The sequence below is a fragment of the Orcinus orca genome, chromosome 9 (genome assembly GCF_937001465.1).
Source record: "Orcinus orca chromosome 9, mOrcOrc1.1, whole genome shotgun sequence".
In the NCBI taxonomy this organism is placed as follows: domain Eukaryota; kingdom Metazoa; phylum Chordata; class Mammalia; order Artiodactyla; family Delphinidae; genus Orcinus; species Orcinus orca.
The window spans coordinates 98,462,586-98,478,602 of NC_064567.1; the positions used below are offsets into that span (position 1 = coordinate 98,462,586).

The following is a 16,017-nucleotide window of genomic DNA, read 5'->3' on the forward strand; positions in this document are numbered from 1 at the left end:
TTATCTCTGGGTGGTAGGATTACGGACAGTTGTTAACCTCAAGTTACACTTTTCTTTAGTTTTCTCATATTCCGCCGTGGACTTGTATTACTTTCATAATGTGAAAAACACCACGACATTTTCCAGTATTTTAAAATGATGTTTACTACCTCTGTGTAACTTCCTCCAGCCCCTGCTTGATTAAACGTGGAGCCTGTTTCTAAGCAAAGCAGATTTCACTTCTCCAAACAAAAGTGACAAGAAGCAGCTTTTTTATCCTGGTCACTTCAGAGTGGGTATGCCGAAATTCTTCCAAATAGCATGGAAAGTCCCAATGACCAATCTAGATGTCAACCTCTAGGTAAATAATTTTACTTGTCAACCTTCCTTTCTGGGGTGAATCTTCCAACTTGTTCATGCTATTCAGTCTCTAGTTTCTGCTCGGCGTCAGGACCTGTAAGGTCCTGCAGTCAGCAGAGGGCTTCCATCTGTGTCATTAAGGAGCTCAGGGTCCAGACCCTCTAGTGTGCTCAACTTAAGTTTGAGAACTGCCATTTGTCACAATAATAAACTGCTGAAGATGAGAGTGATTTACTTAGAAAGTAATGAAACAGCAGAATCAAGGTCATTTCTGCAGGAACGTCATCCTCACTCCAGTTCATGTTGATACTTGTGCGTGGGTAGCAGTTAAGGGTCAACTTGCACATAATCCTTGGTGCACCCGTGGAGCGTGGCCATCATCCTTCATGCGTGTTGTGGTGGATGGAAAGTTTGAGAGTTCAACTAGCATTTCAAACATTGAGGAATGAGCCTGCTCTCTCCAGTGTTCTGTCTAATATGGCATCAGAGCGGAAGAGCAGGTAGACCAGATGACCGCATGGTGTGGCACATTTACCAGGCAGATTTGCTGAGTTCAGGGGGCACTGGCAAGGCACAGAGGAAGCCAGGGTGCCATCAGGGGGTCTGGAAGAGAGTTATGGCTTTCAAAGTGACCAATGTAAAGACGGCTCTGGGGTGGGATGTGGCGGGGAAACCCAGAAGCCAGCAGGAGACACACAGAACAGGTCAGGAACTGCCTGGAGGGCATTGTTTTCTGCTGAACTTTCAGTGCTTGTCAACTGTTTACAGTTATAAATTATATATTTTTAAGAGAAAGACGACTGGGACAGTGTTATGGGCTGAGTTGTTCCCCCCCACCCACCCAAATCCATATGTTGGAGTCCCAACACCAAGGACCTCAGAATGTGACTGTATTAGGAGATGAGGGGTCTTTAAAGAGGGGACTAAGGTAAAATGAGGTCATGTGGATGGGCCCTAATCCAATCTGACTGGGATCCTTATAAGAAGAGGAAATCAAGACACAGACACACACAGAGGGAAAATGATGTGAGGACACAGAGAGAAGACGGCCATCTACATGCCAAGGAGAGAGGTCTCGGGGGAAACCAGCCTTTGATCTTGGACTCTTGGCCCCCAGAACTGCGAAGGAATACATGTCTTGTTTAAGTTGCCCAGTCTGTGACACTTTGCTGTACAAACAAGTAATTCTCTGTGTGTGTGTACTCCATGCCAGACAGTACAAGCTCACAAGGGCTGATTGCTAAACTTTCAGGAATTTTGCCGATTGTTAAAATTTCAAGTTGATAAACACAGGCATCATTAAAAATAAGTTATATAAACTTACAGTGAAATGAATCTCATTAAAGATAGGGGTGATAAATTCTCAAAACCTATCACTTCCAAATGATTTTACTATATATCACTATTATTGGTGCTCTAGGGTGACCTCCGTCTGTTTTGTCTGCATGGTGGAAGCATGTGGTGTGATCTTGGGCATTTCTTCCCAACTTTGTTGGGAGCAGTATCACGTGACTCCAGCCATGGTGGAAATATTTCCACCACGAAAATTGGCAAGTGATACACATCAGGGTTTTACACTTTTTTCCCAGAGAGCCAGTTGTTGAGCATTTACTGGTTCCCCATTGGCCTTTCCCTGTTGGTCGGAGCAATCATAATCACTTCCCAGATTCCAGGGAGGGTGGGACTGGTCACATGAACAAGACCATGTGTGATGAGATAAGTACATGAGGGCAGCCGTCTTTGGGACGCTTGATCTGTCCAGGGATGATGGAAGGATTGCAGAGGGAGATGAGACATAATTTATGCAAACTGTTTCTCTGAGTACCAGGGATGTGGACTCCTCAGTAAACGGCCCTGTTATAATGACGCACTTCACTTTCTGTGCTCAGCGTGGCAGACGCCCTTCAGGAGGAGCTTTTCCACGTGACTTCTCCCACCACCAAGTGGTAGACTACCTGAGGGAAGGGCTGTTCACCTTGCAACCCTGAAGCCTAGCACACAAGGTGTGTGCTCATTAATTTTTTGTGAGCAGATGAGAAATCTCCTGGCCATCTGGAACTCAACTGCAGCAGTCGGCGCAAATCTTTGCAAACCTGGAAGCGCTGAGCACAGGCAGTGGTTCCGGTGCCAAAGTCTCCAGTGTTACCTTTGTGGGTAGCGTGTCCTTCATGTGTGCAGTATCATCTCAGCAAGGTCCGCAGGGAGCTCAACCACGCAAGTGATGAAAACTACAGTAAGTGTCTTTGAAGACTTACGCATGCCTGATCACGGATCCCTGATCATAGACCGATTTTGCCGGTGCGGCCCATACCTCCTCTCTGCCCATGTGTCCTCCGCCTGGAGCGCTCTCACTCCCAGTCTACTTTGTTACATAACCTCCAGTTTCCCTTCAGCACCACCTCTGTCTTTCCTTCTCCCACCTGAGCTGGTGTGGAGCCTAGCCCTGGGGCTCCCACTGACCTATTCTGAGCAACAAGTTTGCCTGTTAATTTCTCAACCAGACTCATGGGCAAGTGAGACGGCAGTGGGCATGGAGAATTCTACAGGAGCCCTGGAGGACCTGGGGTCCCCCATTGCTTTGTCCCCAGCCCATCCTGGGCTGGCCCCTCCTGGTCCCAGAGATACCCTGGCCTTCACCTAACAATGGCCGAAGGCTGGAGGGAAGGAGATGGGCCCCATGCTTGGTCACACATTAAGAGGGAGGAAATGTCCCCAGAGGCCTGGGAGCAGACTTAACTCGTCTTTCACTCACCAGAGTCCTGCACGCACCCCTCCTGAAGCAGCTGCTGCCCAGGGCAATAGAGCTACGATGGACTTTACTGGACTCACAGCTCGGGCCCTGGGGACAGTGGGGCCTCCAGGCCTGAGGGGGCCTGATGGGCACTGCAGAGAGAGTCCTGACCTCAGTCCTGGAGAGCCCAGCCCAGGTGGGGAGGTAGGACTTGAAGGGGAGCCCCAGAGAAGGACAAATTTATTCCTACCGGCTGCACAAGTTGGGATGGTGGGTCAAGAGGATACGGGGCTGAACAGAGGAATTATTGGGGCGTGAGGGCGCAATAGACAGGCCCTCACCTCAAACAGTATTCATTTTAATCACCAAACTGAAGCTCATTTCTGTTTTCCTTTGTCCCCTCTCTCTCTCCCCCTCTGTCTCTCTTTCTTTCTCTTTCTTCTTTTTAAAAACTCTTTCAGTGCCAGCATTGTACAGAGTGCCAAATATTGACACAGAAGGAATGTTATGTTAACTCTTTTCAGGGCTGGGAATATATTAGACTCAGACCCTTTTAGAGTTTTCTCTCAAACTCTGAGCATTTTTGTGTGTGTGTGTCTTGGTTTTTTTAACAGATGAGGTCAGGAAGTGCCTGAGAACAGATCCATGCAGATTAATATTCAGAGCTCCATTCTGTAGAAACAGGAAGCGAAGGGTTGTGTCAGAAAACGAAGCTGGCCATGGATATGCTCTTGGCTGTTTGAAAAGATCCAGCACCACTTCAGCTTCAAAAATAACTCTGTTCAGTGTAGTCGCAGTCGGGTGCGGGGAATTTTCTGAAATCAAAAGCAGCTGTTTCATCTTATTTAAGCATTAGGCTGAGTTTCACAGACTCACGGCAGGCATCGCAGAGCCCTGAGATTCCCTGCTTAGAGCAGCCTTATTTTCCAGGATAGAGTGAAGCAAGTTCCTTGCCGGCAACTGTTTACATTTGTTTGCTGAGCACCCATGAATCCTCTGAGAGCAGAGGCGAGGCCGTCACTCTGAGCTTTCTAAGAACAGAGGACTTTACTGCATGAGCGTCGGGTACACAGGGGTGCAGCACGTCCTCCCACATAATCCTGGCCGAGCCGAGCAGGGCACCCATGGCAGTCCTGCAGGAACGCTTCTCCCTAACACTGAGGTTCAGAGCCAAGACTTATTTTTGAATTGCATTTATTTTATTGCTGTAAAAGTAGAGCGTGTGCACAGTAAAAATTCAAGCGTTACAGAAGGGCTATACAGTGAATATTAGAAGCCCCCTCTCTTGCACCCAAATCCTCAGGCCGTCTTTGCAGAGGTTACAGTTCCTAAGTGTACCAGGTGCGTTATCCCAGCATCTCTGAGCGTGTGTAAGAGTGAGTGTGTGTGTGCGGCATATGTTTAATATGTATGTATAGATACCTGTATATGCGGATGTACTTGCACACATATCTATTTGCGTTCAGAAATATATATATATATATATATACCTATAAGTATAGTGCAGCAGTGAGCGAGCTGACGTGAGCTTCTCGCAGGTTCTGATGGCCTTGTCTCCCTCAGCATTTCAGCTAATTGGAGCCAGGTCTGTCTTAGGGACAGGGAGACAGGGAAGCAGTGCTTGTGCGTTTTGAAGGCTGATGGCCTGGGTTCAGATCTAATGTAACCAACTCTTCCTTCAAGTAACCAGCTCTGTGACCTGTGACCTTTCAACTCAGGTCCTCGGTTTTCTCATCCGTGAAATAGGGGCACAATTTGCTAACTCACAGAGGTAAATGAGGTGATGCACGTAGCACTCTTGGCACAGGGCTTGGCTAACGCGTGCTGATCATCTGTATTACGGTACTACCGACGTGGTGAAAGAGCGTATCCCCCTCCCACTCTGCACTAGCACGTCCACCTAACAGCGGTCACCACCCCTGGCTGGGCTCTGGGTCTCAGCCTCTCAGACCTGTTCCCGCTGCGCTGAAGTGACTTTTCCAAAGCGCAGGCTCCAGCACAGCCCTGCCCTCTCTTTGAATTCTTCCCAGAACCTTCCCCGAGCTGGGGCCCCTCCTCCACGCTCCTAGACACCTGGGCGACACCTAGTGTGTCTGTGGGGGCCCAGGGCACCTCCACATGCTGGGATGCTGTGTATTTGTTTTGTGTGTCCAGAATCTCACGTGTAACTGATGCACAGCTCACGCTTGTTGATGAATCAATCATAGATAAGTCTTCAGACGAACCGCTTTGCAGGGCAGAAATAGAGACACAGGTAGAGAGAACAAACCTATGGACACCATAGCGGGGAAAGTGGCGGGGAGGTGGGTGGTGGTGGTGTGATGAACTGGGAGATTGGGATTGACATGTATACACTAATATGTACAAAATAGATAACTAATAAGAACCTGCTGTATAAAAAAATAAAATAAAATTCAAATATTAAAAAAAAATGAAAAAGAGATCTTCAGTTGTTTTTAAGCTGAATCTTCAACCGTGTTCCTCCCATCACCTCTGCCATTTACAGAGCACATGAACCTTGAGTACTATGACCAGGAGGTTGCCTCTTGACCAACATTAAAGTCGGCACAGGACTTCCCTGGTGGCGCAGTGGTTAAGAATCCACCTGCCAATGCAGGGGACACAGGTTCGAGCCCTGGTCCAGGAGGATCCCACATGCTGCAGAGCAACTAAGCCCATGTGCCACAACTACTGAGCCCACGCACCACAGCTACTGAAGCCAGCATGCCTAGAGCCCGTGCTCTGCAACAAGAGAAGCCACCACAACGAGAAGCCCGCTCACCACAAAGAAGAGTAGCCCCCGCTCGCTGCAACTAGAGAAAGCCTGCGCACAACAGTGAAGACCCAACACGGCCAAAAATAAATAAATTAATTTAAAAAAAAGAATAAAAATAAATAAATAAAGTCGGCACAAGACAAGCAGGACAATGAGACTAAACAATATGATACATCGGAAAAGTAATGGGTAGGTCCCATGTCTCTGGACAACAGCATCAACTGGTACTTAGACATGATGATATGCTTCTCTGAAGTGACAAGAGGAAACACAGTGACCCCTAGAGTTAGGTCTATGACATGGCCAGCCCCTGACCACGGGTCCCCTGCCTTCCCCAGGTGACACACCCACCTCAGGAGCAACAGGAGGCCAGAAATTCTCTCCCCCAATGTCAAGGGGATGTAAGACACCTCCCCTCCACACGGCACCCAGAGGCCTACCCCAAAACCTCACACTTAACAAGTGGTGGGGCAGGTGGATGCGATTCCTAAACTTGTCCCCTTTCTGTGGAATCCACTACTGCCCTCAGGATCTGGACACCAGAGAACGATCACCAGCTGAGCAACTGCTTGCAAGATGCTTAGCAGGTTAACTGACATGTCCCCATAGGGGAAGTCGGGTCAGCCATGTAGCAGGAGGCTGAGCTGGCCTTCTTATTCTGAAATTGTTATTTCCAGGGGTTAGACAATGCGACTTGTGCAGAAATCGGTCCTGGACGATGTTGCAAGTGCCAAAGATGGTCCTGATTGCCCTTCTTGCCTCTCCTCCTAAGGCCCTGGTGACAGGGGCCAAGAGCCTCCCCTGTAGGGTTCTGTCTTTGTTTCTCTTGCTCTGTGTGCACTTCTAGACTCTCGGAACTCTGATGGCTGGGAGGGGCTGTTTTCTAGATGCCAAGGGGACCAGGAAGCCCCCTTTTAGGGGCATGAAGTCTGCCTGTTCTCTTCAGGCTAAATGTGCTATCAGCTCATCCTGGTGGGTCAGACGTGCTACTGCCCAGAGTATGCGGGGGTTTAGGTATTTAGGGTTTAGGTATTGTCTTAGTCAGCTCAGGTTCCATAACAAGATGCCACAGTCTGGCAGCTTAAACAACAGATGCTGATGTCTCACAGTTCTGGAGGTGGGCAGTCTGAGATCAAGGTGCCAGTACGGTCAGGTTCTAGTAAGAGCTCTCCTCTTGGCGTGCAGACTGTCACCTTCTTGCTGTGTCCTCACGTGGCAGAGAGAGAGAGAACTCTGGTGTTTCTTCCTCTTCTTACAAGGACACTAATTCCATCACGGGGGCCCCACCCTCATGACCTCGTCTAACCCTGATCACCTCCCAAAGGCTCCCCCTCCAAATATCATCACATTCTGGGTTACAGCTGCAACATATGGGTATTCTGGGGGGACACAGACATTCAGTCCACAACAGGTATCCTATTTTCCAAAAGCTAATAGTCTGTGGAGAAGTTCATGTTCAGGTAGAATGATTTTCCAGCTGAGACCCTCTCTGACCCTTGACAGGCTTCGGGGACTGTCCACGTTGGAGTTGTGGACCCTGTGTCCTCTCTGTGCAGCTGCTTCCTGTTAACGACCATTTGGTCCCCACGTACTCTTGGGTGACAATGCTCTTACGACCCACTTCTTTGTGTGTGCCACGAGGAGAGAGTGGCCCCCAGGGAGGTGGAGAGGGGTGACCAGACGGTCATCTGACAAGTGGCAGGGTCAGAACATGAGGCCAGAGCTCAGCCTAATCCCCACAGTGAACCTGCTCTGCTTTGGCGGCCAGCGTGTGTACGTTTCTGAAATTGAACTTCAAGCGCACGGGGCATGGCCTGTCCACAGCCCCCAGGTGGGCCCAGGTCTCGGTGGCCTCTGAGGAAGGAGAGGAAGGTGCTGTCTCAGAGCTTCTGAAGCCCAGGCTTGGGCTCTCCAGTCACCTGATGGATACGGGGGAGGACGGGCCTTAGGCCTCAAGTGTCTGTGCAAAGTGGGTGGACGGGAGGGCTGAGGTCCAGGACAGTGCTGGGGGTGGTGTTTTGGGCACAGTGGAGCTCAAGGGCACCACCATTCATGAGCCCACCGGGAAACGCTGGCAGCCCCTTGACCAGGGAGCTGAAAGCCTTTGTGGAAGGTGGAAGGTGGTTTGCAGGAGGCTGGCCAGGTTATGTCTGAGGAGACGTGGACTGGAGCCTGGGGAGACTCTGAGCGGAGTGTGAGGCCCCAGGGGAAAGGCTCAGGGCCAAGATGGGCAGGACACAGGGAGGGAGGGAGAGGGCGGTGGTGCCCAGACCTGGCCCCGCGCTCTCCAGAATCCCCTCGGTCCTCCCAGTAGCCCCTTGGGGGGGCAGCATTGGAGCTGTTTTCTCAGGGGAAAAATCAGGCTGCAAGTGGCAGAAACGGGATTTGGGCTGCAGTCACCAGCTGCAGAGGGAGCAGATGGGTGACCCTGGGCTGCACCCAGTTGTGTGCATGGTTCGTTTGACCCACGTGGTGGTGTCACACTGTTTTAAATTGATTTCATTGCCAACCTTTCAAGCTCAGGTGGCTGTACACAGAAACCGGGATTCTTGGCTTCTTTTGCAACAGGGAAGTTCTGGCTCAATGGAGTCCACGTTGAGAACTTGAAGGGGAGACCAGGCCCTCGTGGTCAGACTGCCTCTGGATGCCTGAGTTTGTGAGCCCCAGGCCAGGTCACAGGGCCATTGATTCATCCCTGCGAGGGCTTTGCCCAGCGCTGAAAGGTGTCTGGGCTTTCCTCTGTGCCAGGTCCTGTGCTCTGGCCATCGCTCTGCCCATGTGGGGTTGGAGCCTCAGATCCCAGGCTGGCAGCAGTGAGCCCCACGTGGCTGGAGTCCCCTGGGCTCTGCGTCAAAGGTCTGCATCTGAGAGGGAATCCGGCTTTTAAGAAAGTCACTCATCCAAGAAAAGCAACGCCGAATCTTTTTTTTTTGCGGTACGCGGGCCTCTCACTGTTGTGGCCTCTCCCGTTGCGGAGCACAGGCTCCGGACGCGCAGGCTCAGCGGTCATGGCTCACGGGCCCAGCCGCTCCACGGCATGTGGGATCTTCCCAGACCGGGACACGAACCCGCGTCCCCTGCATCGGCAGGCAGACTCTCAACCACTGCGACACCAGGGAAGCCCCAACGCCGAATCATTTTGAAGCAAAAAGCAGCCCACTGCTACCATCCTTCTTGGTTCTTTAAACACCAGGACATTTTCATTACTTTTTTTCAAGGCAATGTCAGGCAGAAGCGTTTTCTCAAGTCGCTGGCAGCCAGTGGCCTGGAACGCGGCTTTCCTCCCACTCTGGCATTAGCCGTGGCTGTCACTTAAGACGAAGAGGAAAGCTTGCGTCTGATGTCTGATTGCCTCCAGGCCTGGCTCCGTTTGTGGGAGAAGATTGGGGACCCGGGTAGTCTGAGCAGACTCAGAAAAACCCATATAAGAATGAACTCTTTCAGGTTCCAAAGTTTCAAAAACAAGACGGGTTTAGAGGTGGGAACGCCATTGAAATGTCAACACTAACAGCTTGTGTGCTGGTGTCCAAGCAGGTGGCGACAGGCCCCGTGACGTCCGGGCTCCCACTCGGCCAGCTCAGCCGCCTTCCTTCCTCACCTTCATCCCGTTTGCTACAATTCCCAAATTCCAGATGACCTTTGAAAATTACTCATGGAGGAAACTAGTAACAAACGAATTTCAGCGACCCAAGTCCAGCACAGGAGGGCAAATGACCAACATCTATTTAATTTCACATCCTTATCTGCAGAATACTGTATTCAGTCATTTTTCCTCCATGTCTTTGTTAGGAGGAACTGCCAACATACCGAAAACTTGAAAACATAGTACAAAATGCACCACATGCCATCCCTCCCCCGCAAAATCCTTAATAGAACGTTTTGCTACATTTGCTCTGTCTGTATGTTTTTCTCTGTTTCTGAAACTAAAACATTTATCTCTCATTTTGATTCAAAAGAGTACAGAACTTAAAAGCTTACAAAACTAAATCAAGTAGTAAAGTAATTTGATATATTTTCAAATCATATATTCAATCCTGAACATTTTAAGTGGGTATTTCTTTTTTTTTTTCTTTCATTCTCCTTTTTCTGAACCCCTTGAAACTTTAAACTACACAGCTCGTAACCTAAATATTACAACACACATCTCCTGAGGATGAAGACATCCTTTTACCTAACCAAAATGACATTATCATACATAAAAAATACACAGTAATTTCCTAATATTATCTACTATTCTGCCGTATTCAAATTTCCCCAATAGCTCCAGAATGTCTAGTACGGTTTTCTTTTCTCCCCCTGAAGCAGCATCTAATCAACATTCATGCGTTGCTGGTTTTGTCTTTCTGGAGTCTTCCAATCTGGCGTAACCCTCCACTTTTGTGATTTTCGTTAGAGACACCAGGGCAGTCATCGCAGACAGTTCACTTACCGCAGAAAGAGGTCCAAGTGCTGCCCATTGCTCTTCCAAAAAATCCGGCTGTTTCTGCGCTCCATTCTCACTTCCACCGGTCTGGGACCAGTGCCCACATCCACCACCCAGGCTGGCTCCATCCACACCACCCCCAGCACTGTTTCTCTTAAACAACGGTGTGGGGATTGTACGTATGGAGGCTACAGGGAAGGTTGGAACTCTTCCGTGGGAGCTCAAGCTTCCATGTGTTCCTGACATGACCCCCTGTCTGACCTCCCCAACCCCCCGCATATCCCAGTACCTCAACCTCCATCCACACGTACTCTTTCCTCCACCATATGTTGGCCATGCTGGAACACTCTTCTTTCCTTTTCTCCTCGAAACACCCTCTGCCCTTTCTCACCCAGCTATCAGCTGTGCTCTGTCTCCCACAAGATTCGCGGTATGTCTCTGTTACAGCACGTCATGCTGCACTTCATTCCTTCTGTACAAGTGCGCCCCATAGGGGAAGGGCTTCTCTGGAGGCTGGGCCCAGGCTTCCTATGAGCAGAGCTGCAGGGAGTAGTCTCGGATGCATCTCCTTGGGCTGCCGTGCAGGAGTGTGTCTCAAACACAGGAGCGGAACGTCCAGCACGATGCAGGCAGCTCCTGCCAGGGGTTCCACCGTCCACTCCTGCTGTCTGAGGTTGCCCCTTTCTCCACTCTGTGATCAGCTTTCGGGACCGTCACGCCTTTTCATACTGGCCGAGCGGATGGATGTGAATTGCTGTCCCGCTGTCATTTCCATTCACTTTTCCTGATGTTCAGGGAGGCCGGGCAGCGTATACTTTCATGGCCACTCAGTCTCCCAGTTCTCAGAATCTCCTGTGGGTTTCTGTGCTGTTGTTGTTGTTATTGGGGTATTTGTCTTCTTCAGAGGAAGGCTCACATGCAGTTTACCTTTTCCTCCTGGTTCATGTATGTCGAGCGCCTGCAGTATAGCTGCAGCTCAATAAACATTGGCTCAGCAAATGTGTTCACGTTGGAAATCCATGGAGTGCATGATAGCAGAGGTTCAGGAGTGTGTGATGGCAGAGGTCCAGCCCTCAGGTCCAGGAGCTACAAAACTATTCTCTTAGTAGAAGGCTGTGATTTAAATCGGCTTATCATACCTTCAACTTATGTGAGGGATTCTGTCGCACAGTTTGTAAATCAGTGCAGGTGAGAGGTCACTTGGTAGAGGTCAGAGAGTGGGCGGTCAGAGGGAGAGGTCATTCTTACTGGCTGCGTGAGTGTCAGGGAACACCTGCTGTGGAGCTGCCTCTGGAGGCCTTGGAGGGTGGGCAGGTATGGAAAGAAGGCTCTCTTTGTCTCTCTGTCTCTCTCTGTTGCCACTTCATGCACATGAAACAGGAGAAGCAAAGGCAATGGGAAACTCCCATGGAAAACAAGAAATACTTCTATTTGGCTGGACCCGAGGGACAGGTCTGGGAGAGGCATGGGAACAGCAGCGGACAGAGCAGCTGGGGTGGGCCTGCAGAGAGCCTGTGTGCGCTGACACATGCACGCTGAGCCGTCAGAGCCGGGGCCTTGTTGCAGTCTGCGGTGTGCCCCAGCAAGGACGCGATGGGTCCCTCCATTCTGGTCTTGGCCCCATGAGGGAATCGTGTGTCTGGGTAAAGCCAACTGCTTTTTTTTTTTTTTTTTTTTTTTGCGGTACGCGGGCCTCTCACTGCTGTGGCCTCTCCCATTGGGGAGCACAGGCTCCGGACGCGCCGCTGCGCGGCATGTGGGATCTTCCCGGACCGGGGCACGAACCCGTGTCCCCTGCATCGGCAGGCAGACTCTCAACCACTGCGCCACCAGGGTAGCCCAAGCCAACTGCTTTTATACTTGCCGACATATCAGCTCCAGGGTGAGCTGGCACCAGTGCTTTTTATGTCAGGCAGTGGCTGCATAAATAAGGGCAGCATACATGTCCACAAGAGGCAAAGAGCCTCAGGATATCGGTAAAAAACACAAGGCTGCTGAAGGAGCAAGAGAGGGCAGGTCTCGGTGAGAGGGCTGGATTGAGCCCCAGTGCTGCCGTGCATGGGCTTGGGAACCAGGACCTGGCTAATAGGGCTTTATAACGTGTAGGTCGAAGGACTGGAAGAAAAATAAAAGCACGATATATGTAAAACTCCTGGTGGTGTCTGGTCCGGAGGAGCCTCGCAAACCTTCCTCTAACCCTCCTTTCTTTCTCTCTGTGTGTGTGTGTGTGTGTGTGTGTGTGTGTGTGTGTGTGTGTGTGCGTGTGTGCCTGTTCCCCTTGAGTCCTTCCATCCCTGGTTGGGGGCTTTGCTTAGGGGTCTCCCTCCACCGCTTGGGCTTCCAGGTCCCTGGCTCACTCACTCAGTGTGGCCCGGGAACAGGCCGTCACCTGGGCGTCCTCTGGAGGGCAGGAGGCCACTTCAGGATCCTGTGAGTAGAATGAATCTTTTTTACTTTGGCAGCTTCTCACTGGAAAAGAAAGTAAGAGGGTGGGGTGGAGAAAAGCCAGAGTCCCCATGCTCTGCTGCCACTCAGCAGCCTTTACATGAAGGTGTTGGAGGCCTTGGGTTAGGGAAAGACACTTTCCTATGGATCCTGCAAGGTGGAAAACACCAGGGCCTTCCAAGAATAATGTGTGATGCATGAAGCTGGGTGCACGGGCTTGGAGAGTAGTTGTTTCATTGAGTGGCCAAGTGTTTGTTGAGCCCATCTTACGTGTCATGTCCTGTATCTGGTGCTGGGGGTGTAAGCGTGAGCCAGACATCAGTGATCATGGATGGGTCACAAGAAGCTGCGAGGCCAGTGGACACCACAGCTGTGCATGGCAGAGGCCACTATGAAAGCTGCCTTGAGACACAGATTCCCTTGACACTTAAAATATAATTAAGTTTGAAAACACTCGCATGTAACTTCTTTAGAAATTCATCGTTGCACAGACTGAAGTGACATAGAATACGGCAGCCAACCAAAGTACTATGTTTTTGCATCTCCTGCACTTGGGTTGAACTTTCTGGCTATCACCCTCCTCGCCATGTGTGTGCTCCCGGAGGGAAGGGCTTTATCACGAGCCCTGCTCAGATGTGAGTTTTACACCCACATTCTGCACTTTCTCCTTTCTTCCCCTTTATTTCTCCTTTACTATTTCTGTGCATTTCTGTATATTTTCATTACAAGGTGATGTCCTTTAAGGGCAGGGATTTTATCCAATGTGGTAATACCCAGAGTACAGAGCAAAGGCACTGAATATCTAGGTAATTAAGGACATAAGTATATTTCTGTGTATACTCTACTCATCATTACATTTCTTCATCTTAAAGCTTCTGCTACTAGAAACTTCTGGCAGCACAGTGGATTGAGCTGATGCCACTTTCTGGTTTTAAATACGTAGAAGTAATGAATAAGACATTGTGACAAAAGACTTACATAACCAAGTGTCAAAAAATAAAGGCCCATTTCTTTCAGATGGAAACAAAGATCAAACGGTAAAGGCAGAATTGTAGGAGAAAGCTGAACCAGCAGTGGCCACAGGGGTGGATGACAGCATTTAGAATGCTCTTGAAAGGAGAGCAGACATGATCCAGCCCCGGACAGGACAGAGGAACAACAACTACTCTGTGTGAGGCCTGGAGACTCACAGTGTCCCCTGTCCTCCCAAACTACAAAGAGATGGAGAAGAGGTTAGCGGCCTTTCTTTGGAGTTTAGTCAGCAAAAAATTACCCTTGAAAAGTTATCACTTTGGCTGATACTGCACAGAGTAGGAGATCTGAATTCATATCATTTGTGTAGTATAGGAATCTCCCACCTGAGACATTAATACAAAAACTGGTGCCCGGCTTCCCTGGAAACTAAGAATATAGTCCTTGGTTAAAAATTCAGTGAGAGAGAGAAACAAAAACTTAAACACAACCAATAAGAAACTTAGTGATTTGAAGAATAAATCTGAGGAAATCACACTAAATGTAGCAAAGAGGGAGATAAAGAGATGGAAAATACGAAAGGCCAGTAAAAAGTCTTGAAAGAGACAGTGGGAATATTCCATTTTCATATAAGAGGAATTTCAAAAGGAGAGACTAAAGAAATGCAGGAGAAATATATTCAAAGGGAGAATGGCTGAGAATTTTTCAGAACTTAATAACCAAGCCAAATAAATAAATCATACCTAGAGAAATCATCCCTAGAACATCCAAGACAGAAAAAAAAAAAAAGATCTTATAAGCTAGTAGAGAGAAAAAGTATATTACCTGAAGAATGTATTATCAGGTGGCCCCTCACCTAGGGTTCCACACTCCTGGGCAGCTTGACCCTGGGCTCTGCTGCACCAGGAAGTGTGATGGTACTTCCTGGTGTGACTGTTCTCCATTAGCCCTCTTCACTTTTCCACTCTTTGTAACAGCTCTCCTAAATGCCACTTATTGAACTACCTTGGGTGGGTTCTGTTTTACAATTGGACCTTATAATTCCTCTTGTTAATTTCCCTGCCATTGATTTGTTTTAAAAAACAAGATAATTTTTTCATTCTAGATTTGGCTAATGACTTCCCACCATACTATTCAATTGTCTCTCTCTTTTCCATATTTCCCACAAACCAACAGATGCATCTAGAGACTTTTTAGATTTAGAATCAATGGCGGTGCTATTCACCTCCTACCACATCACATTTTGGTGCACATAGCATCTGGTTGTCCCACATTCTAAGATTAACCATAGGTTTAGGTGGTGTCAGCCTGATTCCTCCGCTTCCTTGTCAAGTTCATCTCAAGGGTTTTTACAGCTATTAACGATAACCGTTCCCTAAATTTGTTATTTTATTAGGTGTTGCAAAATAGGGGATTTTAATCTATCATACCTTCTGCATTTATTAGCTGAAATTCACCTATGAAGAAAAAGATACCTCCATCAACTATTTTGTTATCCTGATATATAGGCTATGTGTTTTATTCCTTCTCTTTCGCAGTTTCCAGAGTAATGAGTTGATGCTCTGAAAATGACCAGTGGTTTTTGAAAAGTATGATATGGGTCTCATGGATTTTTTTGTATTCCCCGTACAGTTGTTTTCCTTTGTGATGTTCTAAGTGACCCATGATATGCCAGAAGAGACCCTTCAAGCTGGCTCCTATGTCTTTTGACTTGGCCTGCACATTTCAAGATGTTTCAGGATCCTCCTCTACCTTCCATGCCCTGTCCCTGGAATCCTCCATTTCTACAAGGAGCCTGGTGCCTTTTAGTGGGAAGTAGTATATGAAGAACACAGTCTCGATAGTAAGGACCCCATGTACGTTCAATTCAGCAAAGCTAAGACAGTTTTCTAAGACTTGATAGGTTTTCAAATTCATCTTCCAAGATTAATTATGGAGACATAACTCCTGCAGCCTCCATTTAGTGCATGCCTACCATTTACAGGACTTAAAATGCAGCATCTCTTGGGAATCCCTGATGGTCCAGTGGCTAGGACTCAGGGCTTTCGCTGCCGGGGGCCTGGGTTCAATCCCTGGTCAGGAAACTAAGATCCCACAAGCCATGCAGTGTGACCAAAAAAAAAAATACACAGCATCTCTAACTCTCATCACAACCCTTCAATGAAAATATTATTAGCCCTTTTGTAGAAGCTGCTAATTTTGCCTGTCTACTATGGTTCCCCCTGCTCCTTTAAAAGAAAAAATCCAGGGAATGGTTCATTTTCTATTCCAAATGGTCCATGAAGGGCTGCTGATCAGAATATCCCACGTGAACGCATAAAATAACTGGTG

The 16,017-nt window shown here is 48.7% G+C and overlaps 1 long non-coding RNA gene across 1 annotated transcript; it reads right to left on the minus strand.

The window, feature by feature from the left end:
- Positions 1-12,279: 12,279 nt before the first annotated feature.
- On the minus strand, positions 12,280-15,805 carry LOC117197827 (uncharacterized). The gene is made up of 2 exons (XR_004478728.2): positions 12,631-15,805; positions 12,280-12,384 (listed from the first exon to the last, which is right to left on the minus strand). It is a non-coding gene; the product is annotated as an uncharacterized LOC117197827 (long non-coding RNA).
- Between the last annotated feature and the right edge of the window lie 212 nt (positions 15,806-16,017).